Here is a 25,759-nt window from a genome sequence, read left to right on the forward strand (position 1 = left end):
CTAACAGTTTTATTTTTTCAAATGACAGTACATGAGATTGTTACTGCTCTCCCCGGTCAATTGGCTAGCGTGTGTGCTTTTGCTGTAGGTGGTCCCGGGTTCGATTTCCGGTAGGAGAGCACAAAGATTTAATTCCATACCATCATTCACTTTCATCAATCATCTGTCTCCTTTACGTAAAGGGAGGCAACATGACTCTGTGGTAGTGCTTCCGTCATGTACATGGGATCTTAGTTCAGTAAGTTACATGGGATCCCCAGCCAAGTAAGTTTGAACAATATCGTGTCCATGGATTTTCTCAGGATACTCCCATATCCTCCCACATTCCCATTCCACCGATTCTCCCATTATTCACTTAATATTCAATCTCCCTTAGCCTAAGGTCATAATAATGGAATGTTAAACTGAAAGATTTTCCGTTACCTAAAGTGTATACTCGTGGGACGTTAAACTGAAAAACAAAATCATTTCATATTACATACGAGGCGAGTTCGGAAAGTAACTTCCGATTAGTCACCGTGCATGAAGTAGTAGGAGCAGCGCTACCATCTTTGTACAGACGCGCGCGGTACATCAGTCTGCATCCAACCGTAGTAGAGTGAAGGTTGTCTGACCACTAGTTCCACTTTTGTATCGTCTCAAAATGTGTGCTGCAATAGAAAACCCTGCCAAGTGCGAGGTGCGAGCTATTGTAAGTTTTCTTGCGAAGAAATAATATTCATCTGCAGCTATTCATCGGAAATTCTGTGTGGCAGGCCATCAGTGGTAACTGATTAACTCGTTAAGGGGACAGCCTACTAAATATTTTTCAAAAGCTAACAATTTTTGTTTTGCTTCTTTTTCGTAAGTGAAAAGAGAGAATGAAACGTAACTTACCACAATAATAGATAATGTTACTATACACCCGAAAATACGAATCGGAAGAATTCATCCCAAAATGGCCTCATACGTCTTAGCATTCATCATTCCATGCAGGGCTATGATGAGACCTGCAGAAAACCACGATATCACTGCCCATACTGTAACAGAACCACCCCCATACTTTACAGTTGGGAGCAGATAGTCTGTATCATAGGCCTGCGACGGTGTTCTCTATACGTAAACACGATCGGTTGTTGTAAACAAGGTGACAATCGATTCATCGGACCACATTACGTGTTTCCAGTGCTCATGAGTCCACGTCTTGTTGTCCTTGCACCACTGGATATGCCTTTTCGCATTTACTGCTGTGACCAAGGGTTTGGCAATAGCAGCCCTGCCATGAATTTTCATTTTATGAAGTTCCCGTCGCACTGTTTTCGATGAAACCGGGTTCTGTAGGCCGGAATTGAGTTCAGACATAATTTTCATTGCAGTGGTCTTCTTTTTAGCTACTACAATCTGTTTTAATGCCCTCCGATCCCTATCTGACAGGATTGTCTTTCGACCACTGTCGTGCTTTGCACACGTCGTTTGCCCATGAATTGTGTATGCCCTCGTGACATTGGACACAGTGCCTTTCGATACCCCACAATGTTTGCCACTGTTGCCACTGAAGTTCCAACCAGACGGGCACCAATGATTATGCCTCTTTGGAAGTCTATCAGGTCGCCCATTTTACCGCACCACTTCCACACCACGACACTCACAGGTGAACTGGTTACTGCTGACGGAAGAGGAAGGTCCACATGTCACATTGAAAACAAAAAACAATCGACAACCGCAACACGTGTTGTACAGTGGAGGGCCAAACTTCCGTGTCCTGTATGAAGTGTTTTTAGATTTTTTTGTTTACCCCCTGTGTATACACTATGTGATCAAAAGTATCCGGACACATGGCTGAAAATGACTTACAAGTTCGTGGCGCCTTCCCTCGTACTGCTAGAATTCAGTATGGTGTTGTCCCACCCTTAGCCTTGATGACAGCTTCCACTCTCGCAGGCATGCTTTCAATCAAGTGCTGGAAGGTTTCTTGGGGAATGACAGCCCATTCTTCACGGAGTGCTGAACTGAGGAGAGGTATCCATGTAGGTCGGTGAGGCCTGGCACGAAATCGGCGTTCCAAAACATCCTAAAGGTGTTCTGTAGGATTCAAGTCAGGACTGTGCAGGCCAGTCCATTACAAGGATGGTATGGTTGTGTAACCACTCCGCCACAGGCCGTGCAGTATGAACAGGTGCTCGATCGTGTTGAAAGATGCAATCGCCATCCCCGAATTGCTCTTCAACAGTGGGAAACAAGAAGGAGCTTAAAACATCAATGTAGGCCTGCGCTGTGAGAGTGCCACGCAAAACAACAAGGGGTGCAAGCCCCCTCCAAGAACAACACGACCACACCATAACAACACCACCACCTCCGAATTTTACTGTTGGCAATACACACGCTGACAGATGACGTTCACCGGGCAATTCGCCATACCCACACCCTGCCATCGGATCGCCACATTGTGTACCATGACTCGTCACTCCACACAACGTTTTTCCACTGTTCAATCGTCCAATGATTACGTTCCTTACTCCAAGCGAGACGTCATTTGGCATTTACCTACATGATGTGTGGCTTATGAGCAGCCGCTCGACCATGAAATCAAAGTTTTCTCACCTCACGCCTAACTCTCATAGTTCTTGGAGTGGATCCTGATGCAATTTGGAATTCCTGTGTGATAGTCTGGATAGATGTCTGCCTATTACACTTTATGACCCTCTTCAACTGTCGGCGGTCTGTCAGTCAACAGACGAGGTAGGCCTGTACGCTTTTGTGCTGTACGTGTCCCTTCTCGTTTCCACTTCACCATCACATCAGACACAGTGGACTTAGGGATGTTTAGGAGTGCGGAAATCTCGCGTACAGACTTCTGACACAAGTGACACCCAATCACCTGACCACTTTCGAAGTCCGTGAGTTCCGCGGAGCACCCCATTCTGCTTTCTCACGATGTCTAATGACTACTGAGATCACTGATAATGAGCACCTGGCAATAGACGGCAGCACAATGCACCTAATATGAAAAACGTATGTTTTTGGGGGTGTCCGGATACTTTTGATCATATAGTGTATATATAATAAATTTTTATTTACTTTGGTGTTTTTATTTAACCAATTGTCGGAGGATACTTTCCGAAACGAAAGCTTATACCAGGTGCACCATATTTGGTATTCAGTGTTGGACAGTGAGTGCTACAGTATAACAAGTATCCAAATTTTGGAGGCTTTTACAACAGTAATAACGAAAGAGACGAATGAGACAAAATGTCCCTGCCTTAAATGAATCTTAAATGTATCTGTGCTATTCACACAAAAACAGAGGAGTCTAAAATCTAACAAGAAGGTTAGTTGTAATCAAACCAAGAAATTATAAGTTCATCCGTCTCGTTTTTCACCGTCATTCAATTCCAGTATTTCTCAGACTGAAAAATCGTTTCAAAAAATTCATTTCAAATTGATGTTTCAGTCATCCATGCCTTCTATTGGTCGTCTCACATTTTCCTCTTGTTCTGCAGCTCTCGTAGGGGTGTCGGTTGAGCATGGTAGCGTAGAATATTGAGCGCTCAACTGTTGTGTAAAGGGTTCCTTGTTCGATTCTGTTTCACATAAATTAGTGGTGAATAATATCACGCGGACTAGTTTTCTCGGTGTTCTCTTCTTACAGGGGGCACGGTGGCTCCGTGGTGGAGCGCTTATCTCTGGTGGTGGGGTCTATTTCGATCCCAGCTCGCTCCAAGTGGGCTTTGTGGTGGACAAATACCGTGTGTGGGGGATTTCTCGGGGTTCTCCCGTTTCCTCCCACTTTATTCATTCCACCATTGCGTTCATTTCTCATTATCACAGTCTCCTTTAGCCTAAGCGGCATAAACGTCGGACGTAAAAAGGAAATATTTCATTTCATTTTCTTCTTACAATTTTTATTTCACCTGTTCTCCAGTGTGCATTTGTTTACATGACTTACGAAATATACTTGATAAGTTAACTCTCAGCAATTTCTTGTACTTATTCCAGTTACTTTCACGTTTGCTTCGAATCCTTAAATTCACCCAAAAAGGTAAATTTGCACAACCTATAGGAAGGAATGAAGCGGAAACATTTGGACATAGAAAAGGAACCGAAAGATCGTGTCGATGAGGATGCTTTTAAGTTTTGTGTGCTGCCTGGCTTAAACCACTATTATTATGCCTACTTAACTTTAGCATATTCAGTCTTCGGAAGATGCAGAATATAGTTACCGAAGAATAGTTTCTATGGTTACCCAGTTAAGGAGTTTGTATGATTCTAATGTGGCATTTATTAAGTCGTTATTTCCGCCTACTCCGAACAAAACCACTAAAATCCCGAGATTCTCCAGAACCTTCTCGAGTTAAATATGGCAAGTACACACCCTCACTTGCACACGGCCAAACTACAATGTACAGAGGGGAGGGGGAGAATAAGGATTACTCCAGTAGGGATAAGGGTTCGCCGGATAATATTGATTTTCTGAATTCTGGCTCCTGACCTCCCGAGGGAACGCCAGATTATCTCCCACCGACCCACCCACCCGCGAGTCCCCTGCCACATGTCTGCCAAGAGACACACCCGCTTCTCTTTCGCCCTTTCGACAGGCAATGCTGCAAAAATTCTCCGGCTTCAATGGAATAATCCAAAAGCAGAGGTGCCAAGGGGAGAGAGACGAATTAAAAAAAAAAAAAAATCGATAGTAGCATTTCGAAAAAAAATGGTAAAAATTACTACCTAAACTTTGAACATAAGCTAATTATCACCATATGAATAACGACTTTAATACCCAGTCTAAAAGATACTTTCATCCGATCTTATTAAGAATACCACTCCCTCATTCACTTGTGTATAAAACAAAATAAAATATACTGTAGACTGACCTCAGCAACTTGAATTTAGTCTTTTAATTTCGGCATTTTGGAGTGACTTTTTTTTAAAATATTTTTTTGAGTATTTTTAGCATTTCGGGTATACACTTAGGCATAGTTTTTTTGAGTTATATGTGATTGAGAGAGGGGAGGGAATTGGACAGTGAGGATGGGGTGAGGAGATTGATAGTGTAAAAGTGACATTCGCAGCATGAAATGTCTGAATGTTTAGAGAATTGTCCATCTTACTGGACTACTTGCACATTTCATCCTGGAAACTAAGCAATCACCAAAACCATACTGTGTAGGTACGAGGAGATATTAAAAAGTTCATGCAATTAGCTAGAAGAAATCCACTCTGAAAAACTCTTGACACCATGATGGTATTAGTTTTTCTGTATGTAGTCACCGTATAGGGGACATAATCAATATCAAAATGTAATTACTCCTATCTCGTACCGTTTTTGCTTTGTGATCAAATTTGAAACTGGTTTTCTATCATTTCCTGTTTTACTGGAGTTCCACACTTGCAATGAAATCATTCACTAATATTCTGTTCTTTTTCTTTTGTGAAATTACATGTTAAATCGTTTCTTATAATAATTAAACGTTGATGGTTCTTTAAAAGCAGCTTTCCTTTGCTTTGACCAAATTTTATCTCTATAAGCAGAGGTTTGCACGTATACAAATATCGTATATCTCCCCCAATACCACATTGGCAAAAATATGAGTAAATGCTTGGAAGTTCAGAGCAGACTTCCACCACCTTTAAATCAGCTGTCAACTGCGTAGGGATCCATTTCACCCACTCTGATACCCTAACTCATCGGAGCGTTATTCGTTTGTGTGCATTGAATCAGTTCAAATCTTGTAATATACGTTGACACTAAAATATCTGGCAACCTTCGGGCCTGATGAGTGCCGAATTTTCGAAAACGTCAGATTTTAGATGGTTATGTATGCTGTACGAGGGACGTCCAATAAGTTATCTACCTAGACAGGAAGGGAGAGGCGGACGCCCTGCGAGGCCGCTATGGGGAACTCCGCTGCGCAATTTGAAGTCAGTCGGAGCAATGCAGTGGACCTGAGCAGAGTGTTTGTGTTACGCCGCGTGGCGAATGTTTGTGTGACGTCGCGAACAATGAGTTTGCAGAATTTGGGGACGAAACCTGGATCCACCATTGGTCCAGGTCCAAAGGAGTCCATGCAGTAGAAACACTATGATTTCCCGCCCCCCGAAGAAGTTCTGCACATAGCCTTCTGCGGGGAAAATCATGGCTTAACACGGTTTGAAGGCCATGACAAAGACCATATTTTTTCTGGGATTTGTTCTTTGCCCACAAAGTGGCGACGGTGCATAGACCTCCATGGGGACTACATCGAAAAACCAGTGATGACCAGATGAACCTATCTGCATTCCTTCCTGTCTAGGTTGATAACTTATTGGACGCTTTTCGTATAACAGAGACTTACAACCTGTAGAGCTCTTTACAGAAAGAAAATCCAGCAAATGAATGGTAAAATGAAAAGAAATGCTTGTTAGCAAGTGCAAGCAAGACACAACTAATTTATCGACTACTATTACAGTATCATCAAAATAAACTATGCCTCCAGAAAACAATGGCGCACCAACGCGGTAGATTTGAAACTGTTTCCCTGGTTCGATCCCAGCTCGTGCCGTTTGGACTTTGTGGTGGACAAACACCGTGCTCGTTGGTTTTCTAGTTTCCTCCCACTTTCTTCATTCCACCATTTCATTCATTTCTCATCATCACCGTCTCCTTTAGCCTAACCGGCATGATCGTGGGACGTAAAACTCAGATTTCATTTTTTTTTTTTAAACTACGTTTAAAAATTTATGCCGGAAATCTGAAGGAACCGGATGATTTATTGATCGCCGGATTTTGAATGTCACCTGTATTTGCTTCACTGTTCACAGTTTATGTTCTCTCACCTTTTGTCTTCAACACTAGTTTCTTCTTCTTCAGACTTTTTCATCCATATCTGTACATTACTCTATCAATTGTTTGTTCTCCGTACTCTCCTCTAGTCTTCTATAGAACGCTGCCAAGCCACATCATAATCGATCACACTATAATAGCACTTGCTTATGCTACACATCCATTATTTATTAAAAGGAAAATTGGATTGGGGTTTAACGTCCCTTTCAGCAGCGAGGCTTTATAGGATATAGACCTACAGCTTAATGTAAGGTACGAACCACATGAGTTTCCGCCGGGCCACTCGCACCAAAGATACACAAACTAACCATATAGCCAGATGGGAGCTCTGGAAGAAAAATTGTAGTACCTGTACAGGAAAATCTTACTCTATCATTATACAAAATTTCATATTGATTAATAACGAAACTATAAAAGTCATTGCATTTCTTTCGATACAACCCTCGTACATAAGCCACTATATAGATAAATATACTTTCATTTTACTTCGCTTACTAGCGAAGGGATGATGGGCAATAATATTAATAGTAATATAAAATTAAAAACATCAAGCCAGCAGTTATGATAAAGTAAGTTTGTACATCTTTTCGTCTATAAGACAGTATAGCTTTTCGTTGTAAGTCTTTGCTATGCTGTTTATGCAAGTGAATTGGTTTTGTAATATAAATAAATATCGTAAAAGTTGATTTTGTACAGGTTCTTTTGGTCGATAAGATTTCAACACAGTAGATCATATAACAAGAAACATACTCACTTCTTTTTACTGGTCAGTTGTATATTAAGTACTGGGAGATATACTATATTAGTGTGCGTGTATGTATATATGAAAAGAATAGTGAAACAAGTTAATGTTTTATATAGTGTGAAAGCAGGTATAATCTAATGATTTCGGTGATTTGTATTTCTTTCCTTAATAGAAAATGTACTCCAGGAAAGAATATCAGAATTTGACATTTTGAATCAGAATTGGTCTCCTAACTTTTATTTATTTATTTAAATTTGCAAAGTAAGTAGCATGTTGGACCTGAAAAAAATAAAACTTTAAGTGACACATTACATACATTATCCAGGCAAAATGTTTAATAGTAGTTCATGTTTACTAAATATAGATTGAGCAAGACACTTTAATTATAAACTAAAACACATTCACACCAGGGTTGATAAAAAAAAAAAAAAAAATGAACAAAACATGTTTAAAACATGAAAAAGATGTTTAAAATGTTTTAAACATATTTTAACACACGCAAACATGTAAAAATTTTGAACAGTTTAAAACATGATTTTAAACTTATATTTCAAAATCGTGTAATAACTTAGCTGTTAAAACTTTTTGCTCTTTAGTTGCAGCTGAGCTTTTATTTATATTATCCTTGTTAAGAGTACACTGTGTTGCATACACAATATTTCAGTATAAATTAGTAAATTTCAACTGATTTCATATCACGACCCCCTTTTATTACACCCACTTGCTATCGATTCTCATAACTACTTTTTTAATTGTAATAAGCTTTTCAGGTAGATTTTAAAATTATCTACTATGAAGATTTCACACAATCTGTAAATATACAAAGTGAAATAGAAGTTCTCACCACTCTTTGTGTGTTGAGAACGGAATGAGGGAGAATGATGAAACTTGGAAGTGGACTGATCTAAAACATCAGATGGTGCTATCAAGCTTCATGGCGGCCATCTTCGATTGGTTTCGAAATTTCAAGTGCAAAGGGAATCATTTTACATGTTTAAAGGATACAATTTCACCATAAATACGCTTGTGCGGCTATTTTAGCCTTAAAACAAGTCTTTCGGAGTTACTGCTTCTGAAAGTTTCTTAATTATGCCCTTAGGAGCTAAGCTCGCGTTTCGTGAAGGCGGGTGAAATTTTAGTTGCAAAATTGGATTACTATTTCAGAACACTGATGCTAATAAAATTATTTTAAAATAATCAGTTTTGGAAAAGTAATGTTTGAAGCACACTAAATGTTGTGCTAACTTCAGAATATTTTCTGCAAGCCTCGGTAGTTTATTTATTTATTGAGCTGAGCGAAGCGAAGCTCTTATACTCGGGTTAGCCGTTTGGTTGTCCGCGAACTCCTCCTAGACCGTTTGGCCGATCTCAACCAAACTTAGCACGCTGATAGAGTATGTCGTGCTGAGTGACAACATAGGTCGAAATAAAAAATCCGATGTACCATCGAGGAATAATCACCGAAAAACGCTTCCTCCTAGACCGTTTGGCCGATCTCAACCAAACTTAGCACGCTGATAGAGTATGTCGTGCTGAGTGACAACATAGGTCGAAATCAAAAATCCGATGTACCATCGAGGAATAATCACCGAAAAACGCTTCCTCTTAGACCGTTTGGCCGATCTCAACCAAACTTAGCACGCTGATAGAGTATGTCGTGCTGAGTGACAACATAGGCCGAAATAAAAAAATCCGATGTACCATCGAGGAATAATCACCGAAAAAACGCTTCCTGATTACGTAGTTTAAGCTCGCTCAGCTCATTTCATTGCAATCGGGTATATCCATTGCATTCCTAGTTTAGTCAATAATTTATTGAAGAACAGTTATATTTGGGGCGTTCAGAGGACAGTGGATCCAAGTCTATTTTCAATAAGGTTCAGTTTACTCAGTAAATGAATTCTATTTCAAAACATAATATCTTCGCAGTCAAGAGTTCGAAATAAATGTAAGTAAAACCACGTGAAAGGGCATGGGATAATTTCATATGACAGCCGCTAGACAGGGGAGTCGGTGGGGCAGGAGGACAGCGACAGCCACCCCCACCTTGAATTTTAGAATTTCGGAGAAGTAAGGCGATTTCAGAAACCTTTTGGTAAGCGAAGTCCAACAGAATCCTTACACCGAATAAATACGGAGGAAATATAGATGATCAAAACTGGGAAGTTGCTTAGGCCCAATTTCCAGAATTTTAAGCAGGTCCAAAACACGAAAGTAGAGCCACTTTTGGAATCCTTGGGCCGAAAAATATACGAGAGAGCCGTATAGGCCTTGTAGCCCCTTATAGCCAATAGAAACGGATTATAACTGTTATTCGGTGTAATGACTTTTTTTTTTTTTTTTGTGGACTTTGCTCAGTAAAAGTTTTCTAAATCTGCATTGCTGTGCCCAAAATCTAAAATTCTGAAGGTCATCGGTAGGGAACAGATGACCTACAGACGCCCCTTTCTAGTGCCAATCATATAAAACTCTAGATTGCACCTTGTCACTTAGTTTTTTTCTTTCTTTCATTTTGGATTCTTTCATTCTCTAAAGTGTGCATGTACGGAGACCGAGAACATATACTGTATCAACGAATGCCTGCGATATTTTGATTTCAGAACCGCAATTTAGCAAAGAACCCTTTGTTTGTTTTCTTAATACAGTACAAAAACTTGTTTCCCTGATAATGTTTTAAAATCTATTTATTAATATAAGTTCTATAAGTAATATAACCTTCGACTACGACACTTTCTCTCAAGTTAACTGATAAGCGTTTAAACAGTACAATAAACGGTGAAAACAAGGGGAAAAAGAGACAAAGTAAATTGTAGATCACCACATTGATCTGCTATAGCCACGAGAAATCAAAACACTCACATGGGAAGAAAATAAGTCTTCTGAATGGGAAGCACATTTTGACAGTTTTTTTTTCCCTCTGGAAGATACTTTTACAATAAAATAAAACAAAAATAAACGTTTAAGACAACTCTTAAAAAATACACGTGTTAAAAACAAAATAATTAAAACATATATAAAATTTGTTTTAAACAAAATCAATTGTTTAAAACAAGTTTTAATAATTTGTTTTAAAACAACCCTGATTAACACTCACACAACATTTTCTCCTTTATATGAAATAACTTTTTAAAAGATGATCGTAAATTGCCTGTGAAAGTATAACACCATAATTCGTATTACCTCTATATAAGAGCGTCCCATACGGTGAAGCAAATGGGGTATTTGTCCCAAGCCCCTTCTGTCAAGGAAACCCGTATCTCACGAGTAAAGAGGGCATGTAGTAAAAGTTACAAGTTTACTGCTTCTAATTCATTCTTGTGGTCCCGCGTAGTGTAGCAGTCAACGCTCCCGTCCTTGGTGCGAGCGCTCCCTGGTTCGATTCCTAGTGGGAACATTCGGTCGAAAAACTGTGAAAAGCTTTTTCAGTCCTGTCATCCTGAATCAGCTTTTACTGGGATTTCCTTATTCACACCAGGTAAATGCCGGGATGGTAGGTTCCAGGCCGTTTCTTTCTGTTCCCAATCCTTTCCTCCGATAGTGTGATCGCCGAGGGACGTGATCCTTCATACGTGGCGGGCTAACATGACCATAGATGCTGAAAACCTATAAATCTAATTCCTGATCCTAATTTAATTCATTTTTGGGATTCTAAGTACTTAAGAGATGATAAACAATTATTTTGTAAGATATTTTTACGACTCTAGGCTATACTGTTGACACAGAATAATTTATCTTAGATATGGGATTCTTACGTACATCATTAGCCTCCAAATTTACTTCCGTCCCAGGCCCCACAAATGGATGAGACAGCCTTATTGGTATGCACACAGAGAAATGCATTGAAGACTGTATTCTTACAACAACATTGCCAAATAAAGACTTAACGGTGTTAAGTATCCAAGACATTTTTTATTTCTTATTAGCAGAATATCCGTTCTTCGCACGGGGAGAATACGTTTCATTTTGGACATAAAAGGGTGAATTTGGATTTAAACTGCATCGGAAGTGTCATTGTTTGTCTTAGCGACCCCGAGAATTATCGACACTAATATCGGTCATTTTCGATCGTTTTTAAATCTTTTCCTCTCCCTCCCGTAAGTTGCACCGTCAAAGTGAAATAATAAAACCTATCCAAGGCCCGAACTTCATCTACGTTGAAATCAGTTGGGTGGTTCAAGAGTTATTAAGTCACAAACATAGTCACTTTCATTTTTATGCATATGCATAGTTTCATTTGATTTATATGAGAAAATATTTTTTCTTTCCCTTGAAATTAACTGGAATTTTAATTATGTAAATTTATTATTTCTTAAGTTAAATTTGGTTATTAAGTATTTTACTTGTCAGGTTGTGAGTCTCAAGGTCAAAATCGTTACTCTTATTTCAAAATAACATTATAAAACCACATATGCACTATTTTGTTCAATGACATTCTTCCATTTTTCCGGCACACCATAATACTGTCGCTATAGAACGCCTGATATCTGGTCAAATAATCGTGAAACGTAGTTCTCAAAGCCCTCTTTTGAAACGAACTTAAACACAATTCAGGGAGTTCTGCAGAGGCGGGCTGCGCGGCGGGTGCATTAAAACATCCCAGCCAAGTTCTCTCAGTATCGAAGCTTTGTCAGTGTGGTATACAACAAGCTTTCTGTTAGCCAACTCCGGCCATTTCTTTTAAATTGCTATTTACACTCGAGCTAATTGTGGACAGTACAGATCCGAGTATTATTCTCTCTGATGGCAGCAGGAGCTCGTGGTGGAGGTTCTGTCAGTCCCGCCAAACGCACAACATAACCTTCCTGGGCGTCGAAATGGGCTTTGCCACAAACTGGGGAATTTCTCGCTTCGACTAAAATCCTTTTCACACATTGTTCTTGTAGGTTATCCACTTTTCATCGCTCGTGATCAACTGCAGAAATGACTTGTGTTCATTATATTTTAGTAGATTCTCAGGAGTCAGATTATGTGGTACCCAAACTTCGAGGACCTTCTTGTAGCCAGGTTTCTCCAAATGGTTTAACACTCTTTAGTGATGAATATTTAAATCTTTGGAAATGTCATGACTGCTTATGCTCGACATTTACCAGGATATAATCACTTTTCCTGTGCTTGGTCGCCAGAGACGGATTTAAGTTTGATCAGGCCCTAAGAATTTGAAGGTAATGGGACCTTTGCCTGTCCAACTGTGCAACCAGTCCATGCAGAACGTAGGGACTCTATACAGAAATGAGCAAACGAGTGATATTTTAGGAAACAAGCTAGCAGAAGTGGGCCCCATTACTTGCATTATAAGAGCCTACACAGCACAAATTACTGTAGCTGTTTGTAGATATTGTTTTATTTATTTATTTTATCTTACAGTATATTTTGGAATTATACATTCAGTTCTCTTTTCCTTTAATTTTTTGGGGCCCCCAAGAAAGTGGGGATCCTAAGCTAAGCTTGTTTAGCTTATACATAAATCCGGCACTGTTGGTCGCCCATTGCAAGGAGCATCTGCGAAAGCTCCGTATTTTGGAAATTAGGAGTTAGTTATAATCTTGTTCATTGAGGTTCATGAGAAGTCAGCGAGAGAAGCTTAAGGCCTGAGTTTATCAAAAGGCATCAATGTACTTCTACTTAGGTGACTACGTGGATCACATATTAACACGTTAGCTGCCAATGGTGAATTTTGTTGTTCACCGGTAGAGTGCCAAGCATACTTACTTACATTATTCTTGTTTTGTTCATATTTTTTAAACTTAATATTGAAACATAATCTAAGGCAAGGTATTGAATCCGCGTGTATAAAAGTTGGGGGTCCGATCGGACCTACGTGTGTATATTTTGTTTATGGGCAAGGGGATAAATTACAGTTGAACTGGCAACTCTGTTAGAAAGTTATTTGTTTATTACTACATGTGCAGAAGTGAGAAGTGTGGATATATTCATCTTGCTTTTAGTGCTAATAAGTAATATCTTTGTGCAATGAAAAACGAAGAAATATGCGCAGAACTCGATCTCATTAGTAATAGCAGGTAGTAATCTAGACTTTTCTGAAAATTCAGCAAATGACAGGGACACTGACATCTTGTGAAAATAAATTAGAAAAAATAATGAATCCATTGTTAAATTTTTTAACGTGTCACTGAAAAAGCAAAACATAGGTCCCATCGGGTCTACAAAAGCAACAAATGCTTGTTACTTGGTATTTAGCGTCCCTAGCGGCGTTAATAATCAACATCAAAGACCAAAACCTACATGTGTAATAAAAACACTACAGTTCATTAACAGTAGAGACAGGATTTTACAATACAAGTACTCTAACGTCAGTTCGACGAATTAGAAATTGTGGGTCCGATCGGACCTACAAGAACATGTTCTTAGATCACTCCAGTAGGTCCGATCGGACCCACATGGCAGCTAACGTGTTAAATGAAATAAATAAATCGGTCCACAGTTAAGTCTTAAATTTTCTTACCCAATCCCATAATGAAAATACATATTTGAAAACATTTCTTGATTAACGAACATAGCACAAGTATAGTTTTTTTTTTTTTTAATTATTTATTGAGTTATAAAAAGGACTAAAAATGTTGTGGTTCTTTCCTACCTACGTATGTGCATATTATGTACGTAATGTGTATGGGTTTAAGGTAGATCGCGTAGCAGCATTGGTGGTTACAAGGGAAAATAATCTTCTGTTTTCTTTCCTTTCACATCAGGGCAAAGAACTTTGTTGTTAACTTGAAGGCTATGTTATAAAATTCTGTTTTACGAGAAGTTGCATGAAACCTTTTTTTTTTTTTCTTCTTTCGTTTCCGTGCCGTCTTTTCTGTTACGCAAGCTAACGTTGCAAGCAGACCTAGATTTCTCCACTTCCTTTCGTTTGATGCGTTACATGACGTCCGTCTAAATAGCATTACAAAGAATGTCACTGTAAAGTAACTTTTCGCATCGATTCAGTGCTAAATGCGGTCAATCCCATAGGTGTCAATTTTGATTTTAACTTCATCTGCCCTTCTCTTGATCTCGCTGACGGTTTACATCCCTCTCATCTCGAACTCATCCGTCTAATTCAGCTCCTTACCTCGTGATAATCAAGTTCAACAGAACAAGCATAAATGTACATACAAGGTCTAGATAATGAATTGAAAATGACGCTTCTGACAACAAACCAATTTTCTCTCATTTACTAAACATTTTCAATTCAAAACATTTGTCCACGACTCGCCCTCTTTTCTTGTTGGAGTAGGTAAAATGATCGAATGAAAAATTTTTGTTCGTCGTAGAAACAAAGAATGAATAACTTTGTCTGAACAACGGACTCGTTCACGCTTTTGATCAATGGTTAACATTCATGGTACGCATCGGTCTGATACCTTGTGCACCTCCAAGTGTTGATGTAAAATTCTGTCTATTGAACCGAGTGATAAGTTAGTAACCTCAGCTAACGTTCGCATAGTAAGTCGTCTGTCAGCCATTTTCAGGTCATGGACCATGGTAATGTTTTCTGAAAATCTTGAAATGAAATATCTGTAAGTTTTACGTTCCACGGTTGTGCTAAAGGAGAACCCCGGGAAAACTCACGCACACGGTGTTTGTCTATCACAAAGCTCACGTGGCGCGAGCTCGATCGAACCAAGGACCTCATGATCAGAGATCAATGCCGTACCACTGAGCCATCGCGGTCCCTTAATGTTTTCTGGTATGCACATTTATGGTCTGTCCTGCACCTGATGCATGTTCACAACTCTCACTGTCGTACCGGAAGTCACGTGGCCAGTTCTTAATGATTTGGTATGTAGAGTCGCCATTACCTAATACATTCACCAATGTTTTAATGGATCTTCTTGGATGTTAATCCCTTCCTCTAATCCTTAATGACGGCTCTTTTTTCAGATGTATCATTTTTCTCAATCGTCGCTCACTTTGACCTGAAAAACAAAGCAGAATGTTAAGATTATACACCCGACATGCCTGAAACTTTGTCTCTAAACATTCAAAGGATACGTTTAGCTGCATGTACGATTTCATCTATTTCGGATAATGCCTATCTATGAGAACAATAATTGCTGAACGTTCCTCGTACATGTGGATCAGTATACAGGATTAATCGGAAGTATTACAGCAAGCCAGTAATAATGATACAGGTGGATAGAGAAAAGTAAATGTTGCAGGTGGTTATTGATGCGAAAATAATTGCATTCAATAGGGTACGGACTTTATGGCAGATACCTTGTATTCCACGATATATTCGATATTACATAATATTTTTAAATGTAAAGGAGTATGTTTGACACATCAATTTGGGCTAAAATTATCCCACAAATGAGAATGTTAACTCGTTTTCAATCTCCATTCGTTTACGAGATAAGGTATGCAACGTTTGACATTTGTATGAAGTAGGCAACATGGACAGGCATTTAATAACAACACACGTGGACGAAGGAAAAGAAAAGGTTGTAAGTGTATATTGCTGCAAAAACTGCATTGAGTGAGGTTGTGGATATCAAGGCAGCCGTTTTGGATTCCACCATATTGGATATCACAATATATATATATATATATATATATATATATATATTAAATAGAAAGGAGTATGTTTGGCACGTCAGTTTAGGATTAAAAGTTCATACAAACGAGAATCTAAACTCAATATTTTGCTTATCACCATTCTTTTATGTGGTAGGTGTGCTATTTTTGACATTATATGTAATAGACAAAAGTATCAGGACAGAACAGTAATAACGAGACGTGCGCGCGGAGGAAAAGCAAATGTTACTATTATAGTGAGTATTGGTACAAAAGCTGCATTGAATTGGGGTGTGGGCATCGTGACAGCCAACTTGGATTCCGCTGCATTGGATATCTCACAATATTCTTTAAGTGGGAAGAATATGTGTGACACTCAATATTGACTAGGATCTTTTCCGAAACGAGAATCTGAATTCATTTTTCATCTATCGCTAATTTTCTGTGGGATGATAGAATATGGTAAATTTGACATTAAAAATTTAAGATTTATCTGAGTTTCATTATATTCCTGTGAGTAACAGGTACTTGCGTATTACGCAAAACATGAAAAAGAAAATATGACATTTACTTACATTTACTTGCGCTTCGTTGATTGTCTGACAATAGGCCACCCAGTCATAAAAAATGGTAAGTGATTGCTGTATCATATCACGAGGCATACAGTCTTCTAGTATCTTTAACGATTCGATGCCGTAAGTCTTTCAGGGCGTGTGGTTTGGTTATACACTTTGTCCTTAATGTACTCTATAGAAGGTAATTCAGGAGATATAGATCGGGAGATCTTGCCGGCCATTCGATCACATCTCACCTTCAAATCCATCGTTATGGAAAGGTTTTTATGTAAATATTGTCAAAAATTCACTCCATAGTGTGACGGTGCTTCGTCCTGTTGGAGTCAAACGCGAACAAAAATTATATACGGAGACTTGATGGGGGAAGAATCTGTTTACGAAGAACTGTCAAGTACTTCTAGCCTGTCAGATTGCCATCAATGAAAAAATTGATTAATAATAATGTTTCCTATCATCCTACCCGAACATTCAGTTTCTGTAGATACTGGGTATGATGTTTCATAATCTACAGTAACGCTGTTTATGTCAGTTCACTTAACCGTTGAACACAAATGTCGTTTCATCGGAGAATACAACGTCATTTACGTTAATACTGGTGTCATCGATATTTTACATAATTACTTCGCAAAACTCGCTGCGGTGACGAGTCATCTGCCATCAGTTCGTGTATTAAACGCACGTTCTAAGATTTAAAATTTCTGCACACTAGAATTCGTTGCACTAAACTGTGAGATATCATCATCGTGTTGGGAACGCTGGTTGTCGACGTTTGCGGAGTTTCCACAAAAGATTTAACACATCCAGTGAAACTGTCTTATTGCTACGATTTCGGCCTTCCTGATTACTCACGGTCTGTATCACTTCCACTTTTCGCAAAACTTTCGAATGGTTCGACGTTGACTTAGAAACTGGGTTACGTTCGGGGAAAGTAACTTTAAATTACTGTCGCATCTCGGTATACACTCGCTTGCAATCTGCTTAATCATACAATATTAGTAACAGCGTACTTTCGCATTCACTTAGCTTCATTGTGACCACTGACACGGAAACAATTCTCCTTCCTTCCGTACAACACTCACCGACACTACATGCAGTACGTTTGCAAGTAAGATAAATGCAGTTGACTTATATTTTAAGATTACATAAATTTGCAGTCGTTATGAGCTACTTATTAATAAATAAATAAAGAACCGTGTTTGTTATCTACTACTAAAAACTTGTGAATCATGAACAGAAACGATTTCTGATTGCATTTTCTTTATTTGGCTTCTTCCTTAAACCTTCCAAGAGCTACAGATAACCACTAAGGCTCATTCCTGCTTTGATTTCAGGCTTTTTGGCCGTGGGGCCGTCTTTACCCGGGTCTTTTTTTTTTTTTTTTTTTTTTGTCGCGGGGCCATTTTGATTAGGGTCTTTGTCTTCGCCCTGCTGAGTGGGTCATTCTGATACAGAATCATCTGGGCATACTTTTGGATAGCTGTGGGGAAGAGACCGTAAGCTATTTAGAATTTATAATCAGCTTATGTGCAGTTTGAAAGCTTTGGAATTACATTTGAATTGTTCGAGTATAAAATTCGTGTCTGTTTTCCCTAGAAAATACAGTTTCAAAATATACGATTATTTTAACCGTTTAAAGTGCACTAGTAAGATATATTTTCAAGAAGCAAACCTTTATTGAGTTCGCCATTACTACGCAGAACGCTTTATACATGGTAATACTGTCTGTGTAAACTAGTGTTACCTGTAAGGTTGACAACCCAAACGACATAGGTTCGTTCCAGGTTGCATACCGTGCAGGCTGTATGGTGGAACTCTCGTCTGTTAATCACAACAAATTGCTTTAAGATTGTCGGGCGGTACGTGTAAAAAAAAAAGAAAAAGAAAGAAAAAGAAAAGAAAGAAAATGCGGTGTGAGCTATTCATGCCTCCTTGAACCCTCTCTGGTTGTCAGCCATCCTAACTGAAGTTTTAGAATTTTTTCTTATCCTACGTTTGAAATGCCTTTGAATACGATCCTTTCTTTCAAAATTCCCTTTTCACTCTCCATGATTGATATTTTCAGTGTAAAATCATCTCATGACTGAAGGTGGAAATTCATATGTACTTGAGATAACAAAACTTTTGGATGCACTTGGAGTAAAAGTTGGGATCATTCTTTCTCGTTTATTAGTTTTCGAAATTACTACAAACCAAAAACTAACATTAAAATTTAAAGACCATTAGTTCCCTAGGAAATAGCAAGTACTGTGAAATACAGCATTACTTCCCAAACTTTAGTGACTGACAATACACTATGCTGAACGCCTGCGAACATAGGTTTGGTTAGGTTAAAATTCAGCATTATTGCCTGCATTGACTGATACAGTCTGTCTCAAAATCGATTTTGCATTTATTCAAAAACTACATGGTAAAAATAAAATGTATAACAGCCAGACTTTGCAGGTCTTTTGGGCAGACATAAACTTTATTTTTAAATTCTGGATTTTCGCCATACTGGTTGTGATGTCCCGAAAGAGAGTAAGAGCCGTGGGCATGGGTACTTGCAAATTAAAATGACGTGTGTCCAACACTTTTCCGCTCTTTACATAGTATTTACTGTTTCAAAATGCTGTTGTTTTGTTTTAAAGGATTATTATTATTATTATTAAAATGGCGCGACTTGTACTTCAAAAGACTTTTAAAGTTCTATTTTAACTTGAGATAATTGGTTTGAAATCCTGTGTGATGGTATTATGTACCACTGGGCGAATTGACTTCAACTACCAATCACTAGAACTCGGAATCCGTACTTAGCTATGCGTATAGCCAAGGGCGCCGATCCTGGAGGAACAGGGGGCCTGGCCACCCCAAATCTCATGTGGGCCCCCCGCATTGTATTTATGAATATACGATATTTTGCATAATTTGAATGCAATTTGTCTTAAAATCCTCATATATGCCTTCTGCATCTGCATGAACCTCCCAAATTTACAGAAGAATCGACGCCCTTGTGTATAGCCCCTGTACTATAAGATTAATTTAACACGTTCAATTTGGAATCCAGCTTCTTTTACTTTCCCTGTCTAAACTCGTCACCATAACTCGAGGTCAGTTCATTTAATCTAAACTGCGAGTCCATGTTATTGTTAACTGACTAGCATAACTTGAGTTAAACATTTTCAGCCTAGCGTTCATCTCTGATGTGTGGGGGGCCTTGATTCGATCCGAGCTCGCACCAAGTGGGCTTTGTGGTGGACAGACACCATGTTCGTGGTTTCCTCGGTGTTCTCCCGTTTTTTCCCACTATTCATTCCACCACTGCACTCATTTCTCCTCAATACCATCTTTTTTTACCTAACCGGTTTAGTCGTGGGACGTAAACTTAAATATTTCATTTCATTTTAGTACAGCTTATCTCACGTTTTCATGTCTTAACTTCATAGCTGTAGTTTAAGTTGATCGCATTCTAAGCTCCGACTTCTTTTTCCTTGGTATTTCATCACTATAACTCGAGTTTAGATGCCTTAATTGTACATCGTTGCTTATTTCAGCTTGGTGTGTGTCAGTTTCACCACTAAGGTCCGAATTCAACACACTCAATTTAAACTCACTTGATTGTTCGCTGTGATATGTCTCAACTTCATCTCCCTAACTCAAATTCAACATATTCAGTCGAAACTCGAGCTTATTTCATGGTATCTGTCAATTTCGCCACTAAAACTCGAATTTTACATTCCAGGTTATTTACCTTATTGTATGTCAGCTTCATGTTCATAACTCGAATTCGGCACGTCCAAAAGTTTGTAGGAAAAGGCATTTTAATTTACTATGGTTGAATTTAAGTTTGTAAACTCCGGTCTATTCCCAAAGTTATTCTTTTTTTCTTCTTTTTCCGCTTCACTAATTCGGGTTAACTCAAGTTTGTGTTCTTTTTCTTAAGTTCACAGACTCACGTTATTCCAGCTCATTGTGTCGACGGAAGTTTGTTTGCTCAACAATCACAATTAACGAATACATGGGAAGAAAGACGAGTACCAAGAACTACAATTTAGACAAAGCACAGTTTCAGTTGCTATACTCAGCTTTCTTTAGTATAGTCACTTGAACTTAAATGCCAAACATCTAGTGTTTTTGATGCATACAGTGGAATGGGGATGAGATCATCTTGCAGGCGTACGAGTAGAGATGCAAAAAATAGCCTTTTTTGGACGGAGATTTTTCCTCATAAAAGCTTTACTTCCTTTAAATCTGGAAACTGATTTTTTTTTTTTTTTTTTTTTTTGCATTTTTCGCATATTTTCGTACTCAGGGGCCACTTGTTTTCCTGTAGTGCATTCTACAATTAAGGAAGTACATTTCCAAGAGAGTCGTATGTTCAGTCCAGGGGTGACTATGTTGATTGGTTCTTAACCTGGCAGTTTATTGTTGCCAGCAAGTGTAAGTTATGCAAATCCACCATATACGTGTCACGTTGGTTGCCTAACCTTACATAGTGCCTGATAGTTATACATCTATATAAATAAAAATGAATGCAACGATATTTGCTTACTAACTCTTACTAACGAGTTTTGATGACTTTTTCTAGTACATGAATGGACTCTAACCTATCCTAGGTTTTTAGTGCATTTTCAAGAGGGCAAGGGGATGGCATGTAAAAATAATCGTATCGCAAAAGACACTTCAGTTTTTGCGGTCCTTGAGATGAATAGTGACACTTCAGATAACCTAAGTTCAAATTCATCCTTCATCAGCATTGGGTGATGGGTTAGGGCGCGAAGGGGTGACGTGTAAAAGTAATCGAAAACGACCTACATTTGAGTCCAGTCGATAGTTTCTGGGGTCGCTAATGTGAATAATGATTCAAATAAGTCTGAATTCATCTCCCATGCGTATTCTAAGGACAGAACTCATTCAAATTCAAACACTTTCCATAAACTGTGCCAAGAACGGGCTTTTTAGCTAGTTTTATCATATATATTGTAGTACAGGGACGCACCCACGGGATCCACCAGGTTTGGACCCCCCAAAACTTTCTAACTCAACATAGAATACCTTTGTACACTTTCTTAATAAAACTATGCTCGTCTACTAGCGAAATGATTGATATAACATGAAAACTTGATCTTACACTTTATCTGTACTCATTCTCTTATAAAAGCAAGCTAGTTCTATATTTTTTCCCCTGAAAATAGTGGAAATATTTTACAATTACTTACCGACTTTTCTTGTGCGGAATAATACTCATTCAACTCTACATAGACGCAATGGCCTGTAGTATTGACCCTCCCCGCTTCAAACAAAAATTCCTGAGTGCTCACCTGTTGTAGTGGTCTAAATTCAAAAATTCAAACTAGCAAGAAGAAAAAAAGTATAAATGAAGAGGCAGTATCATCTTTGTTTAGGTATAAAATTTCGCTTACATCGCGTTTTGTTTCGGGAAATACTTTTATTCTGAGCTTCAGATACCGTCCCTTTCAATTCCGAGGCTATGTAACATATGGACCTACAGCTTAACGTGGAATCCGAACGAAATGATCTCCCGCTGGGATTCGAACTATGATGTTAGTTTAACACGGTAATAAAACTTCATGATTGACAAAATTATTTTTTTCTTTAGTGTTAGATCGTGTCAAAAGTGTCGCGGGTAACGTCTTTAACTTGCTGATCTTCAAATTTTAATAGCATCAATACATATTAATGAAGTTTTAGTGTATCCGTAAATAATAATCAATTTTCAGTTCATTGACAAATATTAAACGATATTTTGTTTCACGAAATTTTTTACATTTTCAAAACAGTTATTGCTAATTGCTTTTTTTTTTTTTTTTTTTTTTTTTAATAAAGTTCCATGTTCATGCACCGAGGCTAAGGAATGTATTCATATTTTTCTTCAGAGTACAGTAATTAAATGACTTTTTCGTTTTATAATGGTAAAAGAAAGGTGGAACTTACTGTTCTTTGTTCATTAAAACTTAAATATTTTTAAAAAGTCCAAAATTTCCCAGAAAAAAAGCAGTAAAAAATTTTTTAAAAGCCTGTTTTCTTTCCTGAACTCTTGCATCTAGTTCTGAGACATCTGTAAATGGTTGTCGACGCCATTTATACTATGCATATCTGGCTAGGAGCATCTTATGGAATTCTACTATGGATAATGACTGATAAAGTAAGTAAATAGGAAAACTCCACCTAACCTAACATAACGTTTAGTTAATTCGTTGGTTTGCAAATTCTTTAACGGGCGCCGTGATTTTATCGAGTCGCAACCGTTTTTCTAATAGCATGTTTCAGAAAACAACAAAAAACAAACAAAATTTATTGTCTGAATGTAACATAAAGATTATATCGTATTAAGTTTATTTAAGTGAATGAGGCATTAAACAAAGTTGTTAATGCTAGTTAATTGACATTTGTAAAGTAACAGTTTTTCTGTGCGTTATTTACACATATATTGATGAGTGGTAAAACAACATTCCGTATGAATAGTTTCGCTCTAATTTTCTGAACATTTTGGCGAGCGAGAAATCTTCGTTTTGTTTTGTGTTCGCGATCATGAAGACCTGCGAATGGAGTTCAGCGTTGCCAACCGATTTAATGTATTTTATCCGATTCATTTCGTTAAAATTATGTTTGCATATAAAATCGTGCTTGCTAGTGTCCATTTGCAATTTTGAACATAATTGTATTATTATTCTGTACTACTACTACTACTAACAAGCTATTTCACATTGTGAAGCTACGGTAGACTTCCACACTATGCGAATTAGTATTAGCAATTAATTTCTCGGCTGCCGGCATCTAAGGCGATTTAGCCCGTCATGTGGATGATGATATGAGGGATGATGTCCCGCGGCGATTACAGTATCCGATGAAACGGAAGGAAGGATGGATTGGGGAATGAAGGAAGCGGCCTGAGACCATTACGTTAGGTACCATTTCGGCATTTGCTTCGTGTGAATGAAGGAAATTACGGAAAACCTCATTCAAGATGGCTGGCCTCAAAAAGCTCTTACACTTTTTCGACCGAGTGTCTGCACCGGGAATCGAACCCGAGACCGCTCGCACCCAAGGTACACTACACGAGTTCATTATACATTGTAGTACATTTATAATTGCTTAAATAGAGGAATAAGATCAAAGATAGAATCTGTTGCCCGAAAGATATATAATACAGTGGCGGATCTAAGGGGAGGCTGTAGGGGCTATAGACCCCCTTGACGCTCAGGTATATACTGGATAAAATGGGCTTCAATCGTGCTTTACACTGGATAAAACGGGAAAATATGGTTTAGCCCCTCCCTTGATCATATCCTGGATCCGCCCTTCTGTATATATATAATACACTACAGATATAAAAATATTACTCCCTATCACTTACTGCTTTTGCTCTATTGATTTAATATTAAAACCGGAAGTGCTAATTGATGTTATTTCCGGTTGCAATAGAGGAATAAACATATTCCTGTGGTTCTGATTCCATGTCAGATCCTATTGGTCATTATCTATTTCCGTTTTACTCATTATGTAATCAGTGTTGTAATCAGAAATCGTAAATTTTGACTTCTTTCGGTTTGAGTACATAGATGAAAGTGGAGGGAGACAAAACTCATTCTTGGCCGCTGAATCTGTCAAAAAATCGCTTTTCGAATTTTGTACCGTTTTTGCTCTGTGAAAACCAGTATTGAAACCGGAAGTAATAGTAAATTTAAACCAATTTTAATGCCGTTGTGAATGCATACGCTCTTAGCCGTATTACGTATTTTTTCTCTTTTTTTAGAATGGAGTTTTATTTTTACACCTTAACTTAGGTAACTCCACTTATGTCAACATATGTGTATATCCACCAGCTGTGGAACTCAGGGTCACTGATGGCGGTCCATGTTCCTTGGCAAGGACATAACTTGCAGATTGAATTTTAATATTCCTATAAACAAACAAACAAAACTGCATTCATAGTTCTAAACTACTATAGGAATGAGTTGACCGACAAATTATTTAAAATAGTCTTATGAATTTCAGTTTCTATACAGCATGTTCCAACTCCGGCCCTGGACCGAATTTGAGACTTATTATTTTGAGGAGGTCAAGGTCATTTTAGGTTTCTGATCTAGAAGACAAAGTAAATAAATAAAACATGTGGAATTAAACTTCTTGGTACATCGGGTCCTGGATTCGATTTTCGGTGGGATGGCCTTGAAATTTGAACACTGCGGTTTTTCAGATTCCATCTTTAAACTGTAGGTCAATGTCTTATATAGCCGCGGTGCTGAATAGATATGCTAAACATCAACAAACAACAATATTGATTGTTGTTGTTTTGTGAGAGCTTCAGGAATGTACTTGTAGAGTCTATGCAAAATTCCAAGTTATTACTTGTGGTTGTGAGGGTTCGCTGTTTCTGTTGTAGTCAGGTGTTCATGGTTGGTTAGTATTAGGAATTAGATTTCTGGGCTTTTGGGAGTTATGATGATGTTAGTCCGTCACGTATGTGAGATGGTGTCCCTCGGCGAACACACTGTGACCCACTTTTTCGACCGAGTATCCCCACCGAGAGTGGAACCTTGGAGCGCTCGCTCCAAAGGCGAGAGCATTGGTGATTACGCTACGCGAGGCCACTGAATTCGTTGTTGAAACGTCATGTCATTGATTTTTTCGAAACATTCTTCCTCTTTCTTATCTACTATGTAATAGGCTATGCACTGTCATCGCCATCGACTCAGGTAAAAGAGAAATCTACAAAATCTACACACGAAGATCATGTTGTAGTTTCCGTTTTATCCAATAGAGGTGCTGGCAACCAGAGCTGAGATCTGAATTCTCATAATTCCGTATGCTAACAATGGCTAGGTCGTAGTTTGTACGCGTAGTACAGTACAGGTACTTTAAACAAATTTCATTCAAAAGTATCATATTATAAACAAGTTAGAATTTAGTGCATAATGAAGCTTTGCGTTTGTTGGAGGATTGGAGTCTAAAGAGAATCGACAGCTTCTGATGCGAACTGTCGAAGGCGGCGACAATTTCGGATAGGGCACCGCCAGGTGCGAGGGGCGCATCGCGATTAGAACGTAAACGATTCGTAAGTACTGCATTTATAGTGTTGTTATTTAGCCGCAAAGGTACCTCCACGGGACATTCAGAAAAAAA

General features: G+C 38.4%; 1 protein-coding gene across 5 annotated transcripts in view; it reads left to right on the forward strand.

Moving 5' to 3' along the window:
- Nucleotides 1-25,759, forward strand: part of Tlk (Tousled-like kinase) — a 221,741-nt gene that overhangs the window by 52,505 nt on the left and 143,477 nt on the right. The gene's annotated exons all lie outside the window — the stretch shown is intronic.

The sequence above is a fragment of the Thermobia domestica genome, chromosome 15 (assembly GCF_964235325.1).
Source record: "Thermobia domestica chromosome 15, izTheDome1.hap1.1, whole genome shotgun sequence".
In the NCBI taxonomy this organism is placed as follows: Eukaryota; Metazoa; Arthropoda; class Insecta; order Zygentoma; family Lepismatidae; genus Thermobia; species Thermobia domestica.